The sequence below is a fragment of the Chroicocephalus ridibundus genome, chromosome 4 (genome assembly GCF_963924245.1).
Source record: "Chroicocephalus ridibundus chromosome 4, bChrRid1.1, whole genome shotgun sequence".
Lineage (NCBI taxonomy): Eukaryota > Metazoa > Chordata > Aves > Charadriiformes > Laridae > Chroicocephalus > Chroicocephalus ridibundus.
In genome coordinates, this window is record NC_086287.1 from 49,727,952 (window position 1) to 49,748,913 (window position 20,962).

General features: G+C 39.8%; 1 protein-coding gene across 6 annotated transcripts in view; it reads left to right on the forward strand.

Moving 5' to 3' along the window:
• Positions 1-326: 326 nt before the first annotated feature.
• LRRC4C (leucine rich repeat containing 4C) overlaps positions 327-20,962 on the forward strand; it is a 563,896-nt gene continuing 543,260 nt past the window's right edge. For all 6 annotated transcript variants that reach the window (XM_063332672.1, XM_063332664.1, XM_063332667.1 and 3 more), the window contains exon 1: positions 327-971. The gene's annotated coding sequence lies outside the window, so the exon portion shown is untranslated. The remainder of the gene's footprint in view (positions 972-20,962) is intronic.

A 20,962-nucleotide genomic window follows, 5' to 3' on the forward strand; every position in this document is an offset into this window, starting at 1 on the left:
CAGCCCCCCACTCCCTCCTCCCCGTATCCACTACTGCCGTCCTAATCTTCTAGACCATTTAGTACCCTCCTCTTATCCTAAGTAAAATACAATTGGTGGCTCTGATATTCATTAAGTGATAATCCAGATTAATTCAGACTTTGATGTAGAAACAGGTCCTATTTCAACTGCAAAGAAATCCAGATCGCCCCGTGGAAAATGCACACACACACACGCACGTACGCACACACAGTATGCAGAATGCCTTAAAGAAACTGTAGCTAACCACCTTATTAGTATTCCTCCCTCCTCTGTGTTTCACTTGCAGCAACAGAGGGCTGAGCAAAATGCAGTAGAACAGGGACAGAGACAGAGCTGGCAATCATCTCGGTGCAGGCTGCCGAATGTAGGGGGTGGGGGGGATGCAGCAAAGCAAGATTAATAACCTTGCCATAATCCTGTGCACCCTGGAAGGAGATACCTCTGGTGACTGAGCTGTTCTTGTCTTGATTAATTGGACTGACTGAATGAGTGGCTGGCAATCCACCTGGTTTGGAGGCGACCCCCTGGTTTTGCTGCTCTCTGAATCCTCTACCCATCTGGGAAGGTAACAGTGAGACATACCATCTGCAGCACACACAGCAGCTATTGGAGGCTACTACTGACAGTTTGCACTACAGTTTTTTGGTGAGCGAGAAGCCAGGTATATTGTGCAGTAGGATATTTCTGTGCTCAAGCTACTGAATTCCACAATCTGGTCCTTCAGCAACCCCCTACGCTCCCTTTTCCAATTGCCTTTGAGTTCTGGGCTTACTTTTGGCATAGTCTCCTGGACGCATTTTGCTGGGGATGGAAAAGCAGTAAATGGAACCTCTGAAAACTAATTGTTTTGCTTCGGTGTGACTCGAGAAAAAGAAAAGCAAAAAGAATCAAATCCAGCTGGGGGAATGTAAATTTCTTTCTGAGAAGTTTACAGAGGGACCACACAAAAGGTAAGTCCAAAGGTTTGTCTACCCCTTCTGTTTCCTTGTCTGTCTCTTGCTTGCTTTTTTGAGCTGGGGAAAAAAGCTAAAACGTGAGTACAGGGTGCATAAGGAGTGTGGTGTTTGTAAAGTCTGTGCTTGTAATTTGTATCCCTTTTTTACTGCCGTTTTTCTTTTTTTTTGTCTTCTCCCACTGCCATTTGCACAGTAAAAATGCTTGCAAAATAATGATCTGTAGTGCTGGAAAATGTTAGTTAAATAGCAGTAGAAACCCCCTTTCATTGCAAAGCTATTTAGAATTTCTAGGGAGAGATATTTTTTTTTTAATTAAACCAGCTAAAATATTTGGAAAGTATTTAGAATGGGCAAAAACCATGCTCATACAATATCTTCAATATAAGTCTCCATATTTTCATAAATCTTGCCTAGTTTTTTTCTCTGCATTTCAGTCGGCTCTGGAATGATGAATATGTAAGTAAAAAGCTGCTTCTGCCGCTGTTAGCGGAAGTAGAAGGTAGCAGAATGGAAATTGAGGATTTGTGCATCACTTATGTGAAGTTCATCTATTTGCTTCTCGTTAACCTTTTGAATGCTGCTGCTTGCTTTTTTTTGCATACAGAATTTATGAAATATGTGGGGCCAAACAGTAATAACTCATATGGAACAGAGTGCCAATAACAAATGAGTTCTTGTGGGCCCTTAATTTTTGGTATGGTGGTGCTACCAAGTGCTCAGGTGACCAAAGTAAATACCTCATCCAGCATGGTTCATGGTACTCCGGTATTTCTGGAGGTCTAGCAGTCATTCGGCTGTGGTGCTATTCAGTGTTTAAACCTGGCATTTATCCTCCCCCCGCACCCCCTCAATGCAGTTTCTGCAGGAACAGTATGACTGTTGTAGCCTTTCCCGTCTTTCCATTAAATAATAGAAATCAAATACCATTGCATTGCAATAGAATTGGAGCTCTTGTAGTTGAGGTTTTTATTGCTGCACTGATAGTACTTAGCGTTCCCAAGGAGGTGAGAAAACCATCTGTAAATACATTTCAAAGATGCTTGGTTCTCCAAATGGAATTGCTAGGTACTCACTCCTTCTCAATTACATGAATATGAATGAATAATATCTAAGGATATGGCATCTATTTGAAAGACTGCATAGCTGGTTATTTAGTGTAAAAAGAGATGGATCAAAATACAGTTCTACTGAATAATCAGATGTTGAGGAGCTTGTATTTGTATGTATACATATGTAATGCATGTAAAGAAAAGGGGACTTATGTAAGATTTATAAATACAAGGACACATCAAATAGGTTGGACCTTTGGTCCATTTGGTACAAAGAAGTGTAATGACCCTTCTTGTAATAGATCCTGTGTTGTAAAGCTAAAAACTTAATGAAAAGGCTCTGCTTCAGAGTAATCAAATCACTTTGTTATTGCATCCTGTCAGTCAGTCCCTCTATTTCCCACTGGTTTTGCATAATAGCTTTACAGAGGGATTAAGGAAGAAAGGAGAACTGGTTATAGGTGTGTTTCCCCTCATTTTCTGGAAGTGATGCTCTGTGTTGCATGTGCCTTTACTCCATATGATTATGACAAACAAATCTCTTTCTGGGTAGGATGCAGTTTGCAGTTTTCCCTTATTATACTTTCCGCAAGCCCTATTGCATGTAGCACATGCATCTATTTCACCAGGCAATGAGCTATGCTCCCTTTTAACTATAGGAGACAATCTGTGTGTAATAAGGGCTTAAAAAAAAAGTATGTGTGGTTTTTTTGGTGTTGTGTTGGTTTTTTTTTTTTTTTTGAGCCTTACCCTGGTTTTAGAATTGAAGTATGTAATGAGACTATCAAAGCAGAGACATTGAGTGGATGTAAGCAGGGGAGAAATGTTCTGCTTGGAGATGAAACAACTTTCATGTTCTGGGGAAAGACAGCACATTTGCTCCGTTAGTATTTCTATGTATTCTGATGTGTAGGGCATGCAACACTACTAAATTATATCTTAAACTGAGTGGGAGGGTAGTCACCTGTATGCTGGAAAAGATGTTACTGCACTCTTGATACGGTGTCCAGGTGTTATTAATCATCTGTCTCTGTTGATCATCAACCCTACAGAAGTGAGACTGGTGTGGATTTTTTTTGCAAGTAGTAGTATTTTATATACTGCAGACTAAAGCAAATGGTGGCTATTTTACATTTTAACAGATTCACTGGAGAGGGAAACCTTGTGCTTCTTCCCGCCCCAACCCTACCTAAGTAGTTTTGTTGGTTTAGCAGATTTGGATTGGAATTTTTATTGAATTTCAAGTCTGAATTCCTAATTATACTGTCATATTTGCTACTCTTTTATTTTTGTTTGTATGTCTTATAATATACACAATGTTGTATACAACATAACATGTTATACCATGAGATCAATTTCGGTTTCTAATACTGTTGCTATTCTTACGGCAAGAATGGAAATGGATAATACTCAGTGCTGGCAGGTTTTATGTGGGAACAGGCTTGAGCACCAGTTGGACCATGTGTGGTTTTTTTGTTGGTTTGTTGTTTGTGTTTTTTTCAGGTAAAAAGAACTGTGAAAAGAACGTCAAGTGTTCCATTTTAGTGGCCCTTCCATTTTAATTGCATTTCATAGTGTAAAGCCCCATACGCCTTCAGTTTTACCTAATGTGGAAAATGCTTTCTTCTCTGTACTGTTTGGGTTCTTGGATGAGCTCCATCCACTATGCATTGCACATCTTGCTGAAATATGAAGGAAAGGCCCGCAAGGGTCTTGCAGCAGGCGTATCATAGGTAAAGTCTCTCAGCAGGAATATGGGTACAATGAGATTCTCATGAGCTGAATTATCTAAATAATGTTTTAAGAATAAGTGAAAGACAAAGAAAACTGAAATTTCTTTTTCCCTTAGTTCCAGTTAATTGAGCAGCTTCCTTTTCTCAATGGTGAAGTCAGCCAACCAGGCACTAAGCTTATCCAGCACATGTTTCTGTGTTTCTAAGACCCAGGGTACTTTACACATGAATTCCTCCTTCCTTCTGAAACAAGCTAGGCTGACAACTGGTAAGTCAATCTTGAAGCTCTGCAGCGACATGCAAGCAAGGGGAGGATGGGAGAGAGGAGATGTACCAGCAATTCCAGGACTTGAACCAAAAGAACAAGCTCTGTGGGATGGCAGAACACATCGTTTTGATTGCTGACTCATGGTGTTGGTCTGCAATATTATCTTACACTAATATGATGACAATGGGCCTGGCTTTGAAATAAGGAGCCACAAAAGAGTAGTTTATCAGTAAACACACAGTGCTTATGAGCGTGTACTTCTGTAACGACAAATGGTACAATCACTGGAAATTCCTGCAGGTAGAGTTAGTGTTCTTAAAGTAAGAGATTTAAGAGAATTAATTGTAAGTAAAATGTACTGCTTTTAGCCACTTACGAAACAAAAATGAAGTTACAAATTTATCCTTTCAGTTTACAAGTTAGTTGACTACAGTAAAGTATCCCCGTTGCTCTCCTTCCCATTTCTTATCATTCTGTGTCAAAGCATAAGGTTTAGGAATGGAGGAGACTCAGAACTCAAGATTCCAGTTCCTGGGCTGGCAAACAAACATGTTAAACTCAAAACTCTTAAGCAGCAGACTAAAACTAATTAATTTTCTGCTTTCAGTACTCCTAGTTGAAAGTGTGAAAATGAAGTTTGCTTCAGAGATTGTTTAATCTTTGCTTTTCAAAAGGACAGTTACTCAGATTGTTTAGGAAAGACAGCCTTTGTGTCCTACCTGTTACTTCGCCTTCTATGGATTGAGGCAGCCAAGAAGGCATCTTTTAGTAGTAAGAGTTGCATATGTTTTTATGCAATTAATGCAAAAGATATGAGAAAAAGTTGACTTGGACATTGTAGCTTTCAGGAGTGGTCCAAAAGACGAGTGTTGAGAGCATGGTATACATAAGCAGGTATTTGCTTCTAGAGGCTGTTACTGTTCAGGTTGGCAAAATAGTGATGGTGATGTTCTCAAAGTTAAGATTCAAATGCCCAAGTGGTATGCTGAGTCTTCTACAGCTATTTCATTTTGCTGAGGAGGAAACTTACTGTTCCTGTATCTCAAAATCTGCAAGATGCTGCCGTGTTAGAGCTCTTGCTGCCAAACTTAGAGTGGTTACATAAAGTAGAATCCTATTGATTCTGGAGGAGGGTGGTGGGCAGAGATTTCTTCAGAAACCGGAGATTTTCTTTTTCAGAACATATACCACAGAAGCAGAATTATAGCAAGGAATCTAGGTCTCTTCCTGGTGTGTATTCAAGAAACTTTGTATGGACAACTATTATTTTGTAACTTGACAAAGTTTCTTTACTCAACTGGCTATCAATGTAGGTATTCTGTTTGTGCATTGCACAGGCTAGCAGAAACATCAGTGTAAAACAAAAGTATGCTTAAATGAGGCTCATAACTGCAAATATAAAGGGCTTCTGTTGCTGTATTTTTGACATAGCTTTGAGCTTGCAACCTACATCAGGGAGATTTTACACGAGGCTCATTATTCTAACCTCTGATAATTTAAGATGTTGTTTTGGTAGGTTAAATTCATGTCAAGTGCTCATGAAGTCCAGCACGTACTAGTAATTAGAGACTGTCAGTTCCAGTCCTGTTGTTCATCCTGTTTACAAGAGTAAGAACAGGGTTATAGCCTTCTCTATTTAGCTCCTCTGAAATAACTGAATTGGTATGAGGTAAAGATACAGACGAGTGAGGTGTAACTTTTTTGGAACTGTTCGCTTAATTTGATCTAACTCCCTGTGGGAGCAAAAGAGTCCTCTCCTTTCTATTGTTAGTTGTAGGAGAAAATCGTATCAGTGCAACATGGACCTATCAAGTCATAGGCATATTTTCCATATAATCTTGGTTTTCTTTTTCTAATGTGTCTACTAGTATATAACCTTTATTGTCTTTTCTGCTGTCCCAGAAGGAAATTGGCAAATAAGAAAGAAAAGCAATGCTCTGCACTACATAGGCAGTGGCTCACCAGCTTATTAAACCAGTAAGACATCATTTTGGTATTATTAGGTAAAGCTAGGGATGGCACTTCTTTGTGTGACTTCCCCCCCCCCCTTATTGCTCATCAGTTAAGCATTGTTGAAAGCATCATGCAGCTTCTAGTTGAAGGGACAAAGAGAAGGTGAACTGAGATTAGGCCTTTCTACAGAGGCTCTCACACTGAGGCTGTGTTTGTTTCAACCTGTTTTTATTTATAGGCTTTTCTCTGGAGCTACTCACTATAATAACTGTGCATTTCACGTAAACCTATAAATCTTCACTATACCCTCAGTTATTTCAGGAAAAAAATGAGGCACTTCAAAGCTAAATGATCTACCTACAATTTACTTAAAACTTGCTTGGAAAGCAGAAGATTCAACAGTAAAAACAGGAGAGAACAGAGTGAAAAGGGTGAACTCAAAGAAAGAAGGAGAAGTAGTGCAGAGATTACCCCAAAGACAAAAGTAGTTTCATATTCTTGTAAGGGTACAAGTGGGGATTGCACTGTACAGACACGGAAGAAAATTTTACTTTTGCATGCAGTGAGAGTGTATTTTGCAGCTTGGGTGGGGAAAAACAGGCTGTAGCATGTTTTTTTTTTTTTTTTTTAAGCATCTCAAGCATATGCTTCAGAAATGCCACTTAGTCAGGTCCCAAGTCTGCATTTTTATTTTGAACAGGGTAGATGGTGAAAGACTAATAACAGGAGGGGCATTATCAAAACTCCATAAGGGATTTGGATCTCTTGAAAAAGCTTTGAAAACTTAAGCCTTGGACTTTGATAGGAAATTTGAGCTACAGTTCCTTAAGCAAAGGAATATATATTGAGTAAGAATAAATATCAAGTAAGAACATATCTTCCTGGGAATACTGCCTCACCACAGACTCTTCAATTATTGTATTGCAATGGGTTTGTAAATGTTAAAGTCACGTTCTTTGTCTGTTCAACTATGCAATCATCCCTCTCAGGTAAGGATGCAAAAGCCTAAGTATCCAGAGATAACATTCAAATAAAATGACTGATGCATTCAAAATTTGTATCATAAAGGAAGTACGAAGTAATATAACTGAATGGGTAGGTATTTTCATTCACTTCTGGAAAACCAAGTATTATGCTTTCTGGAGTTTGTGAGCTAGACCTTAGAATATTTGACTGCGTCAATTTTTATGTAATCACCCACTTGTATTCCACTGAAACATGTAAGTCAAAACTTTGAAGATTTTTTGTTACTAAAAAAACCTTGTGAATGGCTTTATATTATCAGCTCTAGAATATGCAAAAGAATTTGGCTGAGTTAATGTATAGCTGGATTAACATAACCTGGTTGTCAGGCAGTAAATACCATGCATTTTCTTTCTCTGCTTTATGTTTCATATCATGCCTGGTCCACATGGGGTTTTTGCCTCTGAAGTTTCAGTAGATGCTTGCAGTGGCCTGGGCTGTTTGTAGCAGCGCTCCTCGTAGATGCCTCTTGTTTTCCTGTGACCTGCAGCAGAGTATCTGTACTATTTACTGGAGAACAAAGTAGCTTCAGGGGAGCAAGGATTGCCCTAGTCCTTCTTGGCTCTGTCTGGTAACTACCATGCAATTTAGCTGAGTGGTAAGGGAGAGACAGTATAGCCTGACTTGTTATCTTCCCTTTTCCTCCTTTGTCATTGATATTCAGGGCTTGCTGAAGTAACCTGATGTCCTCTTTTTACAGAAGTCACAACCCTTTCAAACCACAAAAGATCCCTTCAAACTGGGATTCCCTTGACAATCAGCTTTATAGTTTAAGCAGCTTTATACAATACTGAAAACAGTGACAGTTGAGAGAGGTAACTAGGAGACTTCTTATAATACAAATACTTGGCTTGAGAATGTGTGCTTAAGGGTCTTAAGCTGCCTAAAAGAGTCTCTTAATCTGCCTTAATTCTTTTTATTATACTCTTTTTCTGAAGTAGGCGGAGATGTGAGATCTTTCATTTCATTTAGGTGAATAGAGAAGTTCCACACCCGCGTCCAGATATATTCAACTTCATTCTATAGTATGCAGGCTTGGGATACCAATTTCTTCTATGTGCATTGTCAAAAATTGGGGATTACTGCTTTAGATCTGTCCTGTTTTTAGAGAAATTAATCTCTGCATTTCTACCTGCATCTGAACTTTTTTCTTCTCTAGGGCAATTCTAACACATAGGAAGTGTTAGAATAGAAATTTAGAAAGAGAGCGTGGAAATTCCTTGATTCCATGAGCTCGTTCTTGTGAACGCTTGTGTGGAACTTTCAAAGAGTATTGGCTTTAAGTCTATGTATGAAACACCTCATTTATGAGTGTACATGTTCTACTAGACTTGTTTACAGAATGTAGAAAGACAGAGGAAACTTAGAAAAAGGTCTGTCCAAAAGACTTACTTTGATGTAATGTAATTTCCCATTTGAAATCAAATCTTTGCTGTGAATCATGAGCGTTTCAATGATTATTCCGTCTGGATCTTAACGGAAGCTTTTGAGGTCTAGCAGTACAGAAGCCTAATTTATTTCATCGTAGAATCATCTAGGTTGGAAGGGACCTTTAAGCTTGAGTCCAACCATCGGCCTAATGCTGCCAAAACCACGACTAAACCATGTCCCTGAGCACCATGTCTACCCATCTTTTAAATACCTCCAGGGATGGTGACTCCACCACTTCCCTGGGCAATCTGTTCCAATGTTTAATAACCCTTTCAGTGAATAAATTTTTCCTAATATCCATCCTAAGCCTCCCCTGGCACAGCTTGAGGCCATTTTCTCTTGTCCTATCGCTTGTTACTTGGGAGAAGAGACAAACCCCCACCCCGCTACAACCTCCTTTTAGGTAATTGTAGAGAGCAATAAGGTCTGCCCTCAGCCTCCTTTTTCTCCAGGCTAAACAACCCCAGCTCCCTCAGCTGCTCCTCATAAGACTTGTTCTCCAGACCCCTCACCAGCTTTCTGGCCCTTCTCTGGACCTGCTCCATCACCTCAATGTTTTTCTTGTAGTGAGGGGCCCAAAACTGGACACAATATTCAAGGTGGGGCCTCACCAGTGCCAAGTACAGGGGGGACAATCACTTCCCTGGTCCTGCTGGCCACAATGTTCCTGATACAGGCCAGGATGCTGTTGGTCAACAGCATCATATTCAGATGTTCATATTCAGATGGCTGTTGAACAGCACTCCCAGGTCCTTTTTGACTGGGCAGCTTTCTGGCCGCTCTTCCCCAAGCCTGTAGTGCTCTGTGGGGTTGTTGTGACCCAAGTGAAGGAACAAGCACTTGGCCTTGTTGAATCTCATATTTTTGGCCTCAGTCCATCGATCCAGCCTGTCCAGATCCCTCTGGAGAGCCTTCCTACCCTCAAGCAGATTGACACTCTCACCCAACTTGGTGTTGTCTGCAAACTTACTGAGGGTGCACTCAATCCGCTTGTCCAGATCATTGATATAGATATTAAAGAGAACTGGCCCCAACACTGAGCCTGGGCAAACACCACTTGTGGCTGGCTACCAGCTGGATTTAACTCCATTCACCACAACTTGTTGGGCCCAGCCATCCAGTCAGGTTTTTACCCAATGAAGAGTATGCCTGTCCAAGCCATGAGCAGCCAGTTTCTCCAGGAGAATGCTGTGGGAAACAGTGTCAAAGGCTTTACTACATCATTTCTTATCTGTCTGTGACATAAACCTACCTCCTTGTCTCTGGCTAGGGATGAGCCAGTTTGAACTCTTTCTGGTGTTGTCAGCAGGAATTATGCTTCCCCACCACCCCCCTTCTCTTTGTGCTTTGGGATATGGGGAGGGAAACTTCAGGAGCAAAGTGACGGTCTTGAGGATGCAGAGGAAGTAGAAATGGATAAAGCTGCTACTCTGATATTTGTAAACATTTACTTCGCCACTGGAAGTGAGTTTTGTGTTATATTGAGGGAGGAGAAAGTGCATTTCGGATAGTCATGATTTTTCTAAATCTATGAATATTTGAGAAAACACAGATTTCTAAATGTAACGTAAGTAATTATTTCATAAGGTTATTTTGTCCAGGTTAGATGTCTGTTGTACAATAAGAGTGCTCTCCTTTTTTACCCGGAAACAATGCCTGAGCTTTTAACACTTAAATTCTTTTCCTTCTGAATGTTGCTTATAGTTGTCTCTTTCTTTCTTTCCATATTGTTTAACTGTAATGGGTGTACTAGACGGCCGCTTTCATGATCTTGTCCAGGCCCTCAGGCAATGGAAATGAGTAGGTAGTTCCAATAAGGATGTCAGTTTATGAGAATAAGCATTTGGCCTCCAGTTGTTGTTCTACAAATTATTGTCTAAATAGTACTTTTCAAATGTAGGTGCATTTCTGCAATCACTTCAGGCTTAGGTATGTTTAATTATTTAAGCCTAGCAGTAAGCACTACAAGAAGCAGCAGAGAAAAGGTCACTGGAGGATGTTTTCCACAAAAGGCCCTGGTGTTGCATTTGATTTTAGTAGGATAACACAGACACTAGAAAACATTAAGAATTTAAGGTTACATGGGCTTTATACCGTTGTTAGTAATGGGACTAGAAATTGCCCTCTGTTAGTGTACGCTGTTTGAATTTTTAATATTGCAAAGGAAGGGAAACGCTTTAATTGTTTCAGTTTCTAAAACAAATGATGAACGTGCTCCTACTTTTTATGGAAACTATTATGTTAGGAGGTAAAACCCCTTAAACAGCTAATACGGTTGAAAAAACAAAAAGCTATCATAGCTAAACTAAAAATGTTTTGGGCAAGAGTACTACCTTAAAACTGTGGGGTTTGTTTTGTTTTTTTTTTTTTTTAATATCCTATCTTAAGGTCTGCTACTTGAGCTCTAAAGTTTTCCTTCCCCCCTGCCCCGTTCTCATTTTTATGGCTTGAGGTTAATTTTGAGAAGGAGTTGGCGCGTGGCTGATAGGAAATGAAACTAATGTGTTTTGGCCTTTTTTTTTTAACCTCAAATTGGAAGTCTTTGTTGAATTCTGTTGTTTATGTATATTCTTGTTCAATATTCTTGTTGCCTTCCTCATTAGACGTACTAACCCCCAATAGAATAGACAATATGCACTGCCTTTAAATCTAGGGTAGTGCTCTGCCCGTTTGGAGGGGGCAGACTCTTCTGTGCCTGACATCACGAAAGCTCAGGTAGCTGTGGTTAGAACAGCCTTGTATTTGATCTACTATAACCATATGCAGATACTCTGTGATCTGTCTTACTTGCTTTTGCTTTCTCTATGACCTGTTTTCCTGTAGGGTAAAGAATGTATAGATTTATATACTCTATAGACTGCTAAAACTGTTATTGCGCTATTGCATTAAGCTGGTAAATTGTTCCCCCAGTGCATGGCTACTACCCCTCAGGACAGAAATAAGCTTCCCTGCCACCACCTTGTGTCCTCCTGACACTTGTGCTATTTCTGATTAACTTGCTTTCTCTGTCTTACAGTAACAAATACCTTTAATGGCACTTCATTATACATACAGTGCCCTGAGTTTCATAAGACAAAGAAATGCTTTTACTTGCCTGGGCTTTCAATCTCTACTTGCTGGCACTCAGCAAGCAGTAATCATTTTTTTGAATTTATTGTTGAATGGCTGTTAAAATTCAGTCATTTTGTGAGAGAAAGCAATACCTCCCTTCTGAGATCATACTATTTAACTTGGCAGAACTGGAACAAAACAGGATGCACAATCCATGCAATGCAGTAAGGGTCAAAACAGTGGTTCAGATGTGATCTTTTACTACCTGTGACCTTTAAAGCCAAAATTATTCTATTAAGCCGCTCCTCCACAGGTAGGAGTGAGGACCAGAACAGTAGTGTTGCCTTGCTGCTGCCTTCTGCATTACCTTCAATGGCCAAATAAGTTTAAAATTATACTACAGTAGTACAGGATGGAGAAATGGATCACGTTGGAGATGCCTACATCTTAACTACCTGCACTGAGCCCTGGCTAGAACTGATGCAACTGCCATTCATGTTGGATGAGAGGGCAATAAAAGCGAATCACCACGTCAAGATAGTTGGGCAGCCTTTGTGTCATTTTAAAGTGCAAGGAGGAACTAGACTATTAGAAAGGTTAGTTCTGGTTTTATTTCTAAGCATTGCCACTGTTAATTCATTCTTTTTCTTCGCTTCCTTGCTTGCTTGCCTTGTGCTGGTAAGGATGGAGATGAAACACGCAAGCAACTTCTGACTCATTCTCTTCCACACCAGCTAGTCCAAGAATAATTTGAGAAGCATTAAGCAAGAGTTGAGTCATTAAATCAACCATGAAGTTCTGACTTGCTGTATTGGAGGTGATGTCTTGCTTTCCATTGTTTTGCATAGCCTCTGGTTTGCAGTGGGTGGGAAGATCCAGCCATAGTCTGTACTGCAGTTTATGCTAATACATCATGTTACAAATCACGCTCTGGAATTGCAAGGTTGACTGTGTTTCCCGCAAGGGTAGAAACAACAAAAGCAGAACTACGGGATCAGTTTGAATAATAGAGATGAATATTACAAAACCCCATGCAGGTGTTGTGCAGCTTTAATTGCTCTGTAGCTGCGTAGGGAAACTGAAGGACTGACACTGCTCTCTGAGGACACTGACAGGTAAAATTCTGAACAGTCAGACCTTGCAGCAGCATTGGGGCTTAGAGACCCTACAGCAGTCCAGCCAGCTGCTCCCAGCAAGGATCTACTTGCAGTGTTTGGTAAAAAGACATTGAGGTGCTGGAGTGGGCCCAAAGAAGGGCAATGAAGCTGGTGAGGGGTCTGGAGCACAAGTCTCATGAGGAGCAGCTGAGGGAGCTGGGGTTGTTTAGCCTGGAGAAAAGGAGGCTGAGGGCAGACCTTATTGCTCTCTACAGCTACCTGAAAGGAGGTTGTAGAGAGGTGGGGGTCAGTCTCTTCTCCCAAGTGACAGGCAATAGGACAAGAGGAAATGGCCTCAAGTTGCACCAGGGGATGTTTAGATTGGATATTAGGAAAAATTTTTACACTGGAAGGGTTATTAAGCATTGGAACAGGCTGCCCAGGGAAGTGGTTGAGTCGTCATCCCTGGAGGTATTTAAAAGACAGGTAGACATAGTGCTTAAGGACACAGTTTAGTGATGGTTTTTGTCAGAGTTAGGTTGATGGTTGGACTAGCTGATCTGAAAGGTCCCTTCCAACCTAGGCAATTCTATGATTCTATGAAAATAACCCCTGTAGCAAGAGTTCTAAAGAAGGTTAGGCTGTGGTGCATGAATCTATAGTCACAGATTTAGAGGAATCTCTGCCCCCTGAAGAAGATCCATATGGCATTTAATGGATATGAAGATTATAGGCTTCCATTGAAAAGTAATAGGACTACATGCTGATTACTCTTAAATTTATGGAATATAATAAAACATTAATATAGCACTTTCCTGTAGAACTTGTTGAACTATCCCATAGCGTTTAACGTTGGGGATGTAATTTTCTATTGAACTTGACAGGAGGATCCAAAAATAGAAAACTATGATTAAAAAGTAGATTTCCTTCCCGCTGTTGGTGTGTGTGCTGCTTACATAGCAAATATATTGACATTTAGGACTTTAGTAGCTGGAGTTGAAGCACAGAAGAACAGGGTAACTTTTTACCCCTGCACTTCTGTTGTCGCACAGAGGATACATTTAAAATATTAAGTTACTGTTAAAATTACTTCTATATTTAGGGCTTCATCTGCATTAGGTAAAATGAATATCACAACAGTATAATCAGGAGAGGTTGTTTGTGTGAAATGGGGAAGGAAGGTTCATAAAGATGGTGGCTTTGACTTCTATTTTTGGAAATCAGTGCATTAAGAATTGACAATGTGATAAGAGGTGAGGAAACTGGGTGGGGGTTAAAGTTTTCAATTCTCAGACATGATAGAGACAAAACTGAAACAGAGTGTATACATTCAGTGGTATGTATATATACTTTCTTCCTCTAGAAAATTTGAAAACGTAAAAAAAAAAATTCCAAATCAGAATAAGATGAAGTGTCACGGAATCCTTCAAGATAGCCCCTACCATCCTCCACATAAATCTAACTACAGTTTAAATAATACAATTGGTAACACTTTGATCTTGTTATGATGTTCTGTCACTGTCAGAACAAGGTTGTGTCTGTATCAAAATACTTTGGGCTACTTTGTTTTATGAAATAACTTGAGTTGACTTCATGTTTTGATCTCAAAGCTTCATAAATAGAGATACCACTCTTGTGTCTGCTTTCTTCATTGTTCTCTTAACACTGAACCATGTTAACTTTTCCAGACTTTGGTCAGGGAGTAGCACAATATTTATTTAAAAATGCATTCCTGTTCTCATGTCTGCAGCTAGAAATAATGTGAGCGTGGGTGTGCATACATATACAGACACTTACCTGTTTATTCAGAAGGTTCAAGTGCTTCTGTCATACTCACTCACTCCTGCTACAATAGAAGTAGATTTTCTGTTCAAAACATTAAAACTTCTTGTACTTCTGCAGTTAATCATCTAGCAGATTTTTTTTTTTAGATGATCTTTTTCTTTTTTCCCTTTCCTTCGGTCTGGAGGAAGAAGGTCAAGTTTCAACTAAAGAGTTAGAACCAGTGTTTCCCCTTCCCTCTGCCTTGTCTTATCTCCAAAAATTAGTTGCAAGTTTTGCTTACCATAGCCCTTTGCCACCCCTATGGGAGCAGAACTGAGCGGTGTTTTCCTCTGGCCAGTCTTTTTGAAAGACTGTATCTGGAGTCAAGCATTAAAAGACAGCATTTCAGTGAGCCCTATCTCTACTTCAAATCTGTCAAGGTTTTCCCTTTGCTGTTTTTTTTTTTTTTTTTTTTCTGGACTCCTTACTGAGTTTTTTTTTTTTCATGATTGAAAGTAGGCAGTTTAAAAATCAGTTTTTCTTGGTGACCTGGAACCGCTTTATGCATAGCTCTTAAAGAAGCGTGATTTCCAAATTCAATTTATCATGGTGCAGCCTAAGCTTTCGGAGCACTAAGTCACCAGCAGGGCTCGGGAACGCCGGTTCAGCATGATTTCTCTCCTTCAATTGCAACTTGAGACGGAACGGGGTGGGTAAGAAGTCCCGGGGGGATGCGGAGGGGGCCGCTGGCGCCGGTGCCGTGCTCGCCGCCGGGCACTAGGGGCTGCTGTGGGGCTACCGTGGGGCTGCGCTCCCCGCCCGCCCGCCCGCCCGGCGCTGCCCGTAGCGCTCGGTTGCTGCCGAGACCTGCCCGACTCTGCCTTGCCTACCGCCTTAAAACCGAGTTCCTCTAAGCGAGCATAAGGTGATGGTTCTAACAACGAAGCATTTAATTAGCTGCCCGTATTGACGTGGCTTAATACGCTTACAGGCAAGTAGATCGAGCCAATAAAAATCAGGTAAAATGCGTTCACTACCTCTTCCCCCCCAACCCCCTCCGCTTTCCTCATAACAATAACTTCTCTAATATACAAATCTAATTCTATTGTTACTTTTGACCTAAAAAGCTAGCTAAAGTTCAGGGCATTAAATAATCTCTTAGGAAGAGATGTTGATGAAAGTAGCTTTACTTTGCTGTATAGGTCCACTGAGTAAGAAAGGAATTGAGCATCAGAACAATAATCTAGGCTTATTTCAGACACTGATCAGTCAAAAAAGGCAGCCTTAATTTTTAGAGAAAGAGTCATGAGGCTTTTGTTTGTGGTGTATTAATGTTTTGGTCACTTCCTCTGCTCCACCACAGGGCTCTTTTGCGAGGATGGATTTGGTTAGTGTGGAGTGTCAGAACGTAAATAGTGCTTTGGATCTACAAAGAGCTTTTCAAATCAGTATGATGTTTAGTTTCTAGATGCACAATGAATATTTCACCTTGAGAGAGTGACCGACTCCCTAGTTGCTTATGTTAGAAGAGCTATTAAGGTTATCCTTAGCGAGTGAGTAAAATCCCGTTGAAACAAATATCACGCGTTCACAACTCTTGTTTCATGATTCATGTAGACTTTGTTGTGTATAATTGCATTACTTTTACCTGAGTCATATTTTAAGGTGGTTCTTAAGTCATAAAGTTTTAAAGTTGGCAGACCCGAAATCTTCATTCTATCCTAAATGAAATCTCTTCACCGAAGCACTACGGTAAAGAGCTAAACTTGGTGCGGATTCCACAGCTGTAAAATATTGAAGTTGTCTTTAATTATCTCGATTTTAAATTGGCCTAAATAGAAGTTATGACTATAAAAATGAAACCTAAGTCCCTCTCAGGAATCTATTGATGCCTAGTCTCTAATGATTTGGAAAGTTGATGACAAATCTGTAGTGTACCTCACTAGCAGTATAACAGAGTATGTGACTGAATTTGAGTAACAGTTACCTTCATTTTTGTGTTAATCCACCTGACTCTTGAAGTGTATCTTACTCTTCTTCCCTGTCATGTAGAGCTACTCTTGCGGTAGGAAATTCAGTGGCTTAATTTACAGATGGACTAAGTGATTTCATAAGTCATTAATACTTAGGAATCCATCAGTATGAAAAAAACCCACTATTCTACCTATTTTAGTATAAGCATATTTAATTTTAGACTCAACCTGGAAATACGTGTTTTCTTTTTTGTCCCCCATTTAAAAAAAAAAAAAATCTGTAAACAAGAAGTGTCTGTGAAGTTTTGTAAGCTTAGCTAGAGAATATAGTCCTCGAAGTCTTTCAAGACTATCTCAAAAAGCCTTATGGAAACAGGACTATTTTTCTCCTGGATTTCTTTAAACTATCAAAATGTCTTTGAGAACCACCAGCCTTTGCTTTTCTGAAGACACATTACTTCTTGTGGCAACTGATGCCAGGGCTTTATATGTATATGAAAGGCCACGGCACAAATCAAACCCACATGTATAGAGGACTGTAATACATATGTTACCAGTAATGAGATGCATTAACATGATGGAAATGATCCTAATTCTAATATATGCATGGGAAAGGGGTAAGATGGGTGCTCATTATAAGGCATGCTAGACATTTATCTCTTTAAAGTACTTTATAACCATTTAAAAATGTTTCTTTCAGCATCTTCCTGATAAAACCAATAAATGTTCACTTTCCAGACAGAAAAGAGTATTGAGATATTGGCAGTTCTAGAGTGTTTGTGTTGGGATGGCGCTTTAAGAACTCCTTGCTACTGAGCTAATGCCCACCCATTCATTATGTTTTCATAAGGGTAAGCGGGGTATTCTGTGAGCTAGAAGTCTAGTGCAATACTAGTGAGTATTTCAATTAACTGGATATTATAAATGCCCCTTCAGAAAAATCCTTCTGTGTATTTAAATTGTGCATATAAATAAACTTGTAATAAAATGTGTCATGGTTTACCTCTGTGCTGCAAGTTAAAGTATTTATCTTCCTTTTTTTTTTTTCCTAGGATGTTTAAGAATGAAGAAATAGGTTATCACATGGCAATTTACTTCCATATAAGTCTTTAAAGGACTAGAACAGAGGCATGAATTAGAAAAAAAAAAATCAGAGTGTCTTCTCAGTTTTTTCTTTAGCTGTAAGGAGAGTAATATCCGTGTCCGAAAGATGCAGTTTGCAGCACTGTAATTGAGCCTTTCTCCTGCTTAGAATTGAGCCCTTATTAAAAGTTTATGTAGTTGGCAGTAATTTGGAAGTTTTTTGAAAACAGTTATTTGCTTCCACTTCTGTCTCACTTTCTTTCCTTATCTGCATAAACTTTGTACTTTTCTGGGAAGAAAGGCATTTTTTTCCCTCTAGAAATCTCACTTGACATTTAGCAAGGGACGTTTGTAAGAATGTCAGATTGATGAGAGCTGTTTGCTGAAGTCTCACCGTGTTCATTCAGCTGAACAATATCTGTTGTTAACAGCCATAATTATTATGAACAGGTTTAAAAGGACAAGCTTATTGCTGTATTTCGACAACGTGGTTTTGAGCTGGTAGTTGCATAGTAATAATACTTGGCACATTACATTGCTTTTTATCTTCAAAATGCTTACAGATATTGACTAATTAAATGCATTAGAGGCTATCTGTAGGTCCCCTGGTTGATGGGCAGTAAATAACTGCTTCTTCATTTCTGTTGTACAACTTGTGAGTGTTTAGGTTCGTAATGACAAGCAACAGATAGAGAGATGACCCTTGTGGTGTTTTGCTGAAGACTTTCAGACTTGGTTTCACTTTACGATATACTCTATGGGAATTCAGTAACTATACAGTCTTTCTTCTTTGGTAAGAAAAAAGAGCGCAGATGTGGCTAGTCAAATAAGATGAGACAGCAGGATTGGCTTACTGAAGGTGCTGGAAGCTGCTAAGAGTGAACGAGGGTTCCGGGAGCCTTGGGATAATCAAATCAATTGAGTTTTGGAGTTACAAATATGCAGTATATGCAATACAAGCAACCTGACCCACAAGTTGCATTACTGAGTCTTATAGTCATTTTGTTATCTAGGATCTCTTTCCTCAGGGGAGTTTCTAGTCATGGGTCTTCTGCAAATAAAAATGGAAGGCAGCTTACTGGGCATAACAGAATTGTCATGTGTTGTGTTTTCTAATGTTTCGTAGTTAGCCAAGCATGGGACGTTTAAGAAATAAGAGATTCCTGTGTTAGACTAAGTATCTTTTACTTTATTGTGCAGACAGCTCTAGGCAGATATGTAATCAAATAAGTACTTGGGCCCAGGCTCTAGTGACTGTTTGTGCTAATTGATAAAAAGATTTCTGCATAGTAGCCTAAGTGGTAATTGGGCCATATGTTAGGAAAGGAAAGCACACATTTGGCCAGCTGACTGTCGGTATTGAATGTACCTGACAGAGAATGGGACAACTTGTCTTACCTATGTATTTCACATGTACAATGACATTAAAGCTAGAAATCAGAGGTAGCTAAATAACTACTGCAAATGCAAAGCTCTTTTCCCTATGTTTTTGAGAGAACATCGCATTTGTGGAAGTATCTTGGCATTGGTCATCATTTTAGTTTGTGGCAAAGGGAGAAATATTTACTTTCCTTAAATTTCTCTTTAGGTTTGGAGGAAGGTGATTTGCAAGTGAGTTCCAATACATGAATTTAGAAGCATCATAAACTGTGTAATTTGCTATTTGGGCATTTATATACATCATTGCCAAGAAGTATGAAATAACCTTTAGCTGACTGATATTCCTAGCTAACTGAAGTGTGCTCAGAACAGCTGTACTGAGCTTGAAACTGTGACACACATTTGAGCCTTTCAGACTTGAGAGCAATTATCAAGAGATCTCAAAGCTGGATTTTCTTAGACCTTATGTGCCCTTTTTGCATAATCAAGCAGAAGTCACTTTTCAAAGTTCTCTACTCTTACTAATTCTTATTGTGGCATTAATAGCGATATTAGTTTCCAAAGACTTGTATGCATAGTAGTCAACTCTTCATAATCTGACCTTTATTTGGACACATGAATTGGAACTGAGCTTTTAAAAATTCAGGCCTTTGTTCCCTCTGGCATTGTTTAGATTAAGTTATCATATTTCAGCTTTGCACCCTCCCCTTCCCTGCTTTATATATCCGCAGTTTTGGACAAAGTATTGCTTGTGATCATGAGACACTCTGGTTGGCTCACTGACGTAGCTGGGAAATCATAGTCCTGCCTCTCTGGGTTGAGTTTTTAGCCATTCAGGTGTTGCTTTTCTTTCAACTCCTGAGGTGCTGACAAATAATTAACAAGATGATCATCCACCTTTCTGTTAGCTTGCTGGCTTCCAGTGAGCCTTAGCTCCTACTTTACAACTCCTTTTGGAGAAATTGTCTGAACTGACCCTGACTAGCACTGTTGGCATCCTGTCTCTGAATTAAATATATCCAATTTGGGGGAGAGGGGTTATTCACAACCTTTAAAAGCTGTTCACACACCCCACAAAGCTGTGGGGTGCATTTTTGATTCCTGTCTACTTGTCTGTTTAGTGATACTCATATTATCAGGGATTATATTCACTTTAGGAATGACTGCTGGTGAAATGGAGCTTGTGGAGAGAGAGACCAACCCACTTTGGGCTAAAAAGTAGGCAGATCAAAGGACAGCCTCACATAGCTATGGGTTTGGAAGGATGCCGGAATTGTGTCTTCCCATATGTCTGTCCACAGAAGGATCAGCTACACTCATGTCACTTTTGGCAGATGTCTAATTTCTTTTTAAAGACCTCCAATGATGAAGACTACACAGACTCCCTAAGGGAATTTGTCCTTTACATTAAACTAGTGAACTGCCATTGAGAAGTTGCCTCTACAGCTTGAATGTTATAAATACAACTGATAATATTAATGCTGTCAGTGCCGTCATCCGTGCACCACCACACTCATCCTTATTCCCATCAGTATGTGTCTGATAATTTTACAGATTATGGTCCTTTAATTAGAGCATGGCAAATCCTACCAGAGATTGATGTTCCCAGGCCCAGTGCAGTTTTACATATTCTGCTAGACTATTGCTGTGAAACTTGGGTGTTCGGTTATGCTTGGGGCTCGTTCTGGGGAGACTGCAGGCATTTTGTCAGGAACTTGATTGAGGAAAGAGACAGCTGCTAAGGACAGTCATGTGAAGAACTTGTATATAGGGTTTGATTTCTTCCTGGTATTGTGTGGTTTGCTACCTGAAGTAATTTTCCCTATAACCACGTGATCTTCCCTCCAGCAACTGACTGTGTTTTCATAAACAGCACGTAATGGATTTGATGCTTTATGTGGGTAGGGATAAGTTTCCATACCCAAAAGGTAGGGATTCCAGATAAAAGCAGATGGCACTGCTTTTATCAGAGGAAAACAGCTAAAGAAGTTGTTTGAGAGGTGGGGAATGAATCAAAGAATGCTGTGCATTTGCATGCTCTCAGCTGTCTTTATATAGTTACCGTTTTAGATTCAGATTATACCTTCTTATGCTGCTTTTGCTGCTTTGGTCTGCTTTCAGCTACAGTTGTGTCCCCTCACCGTGCCCCTAACTACTTTGCTCTCTAGACAAAGAACCAT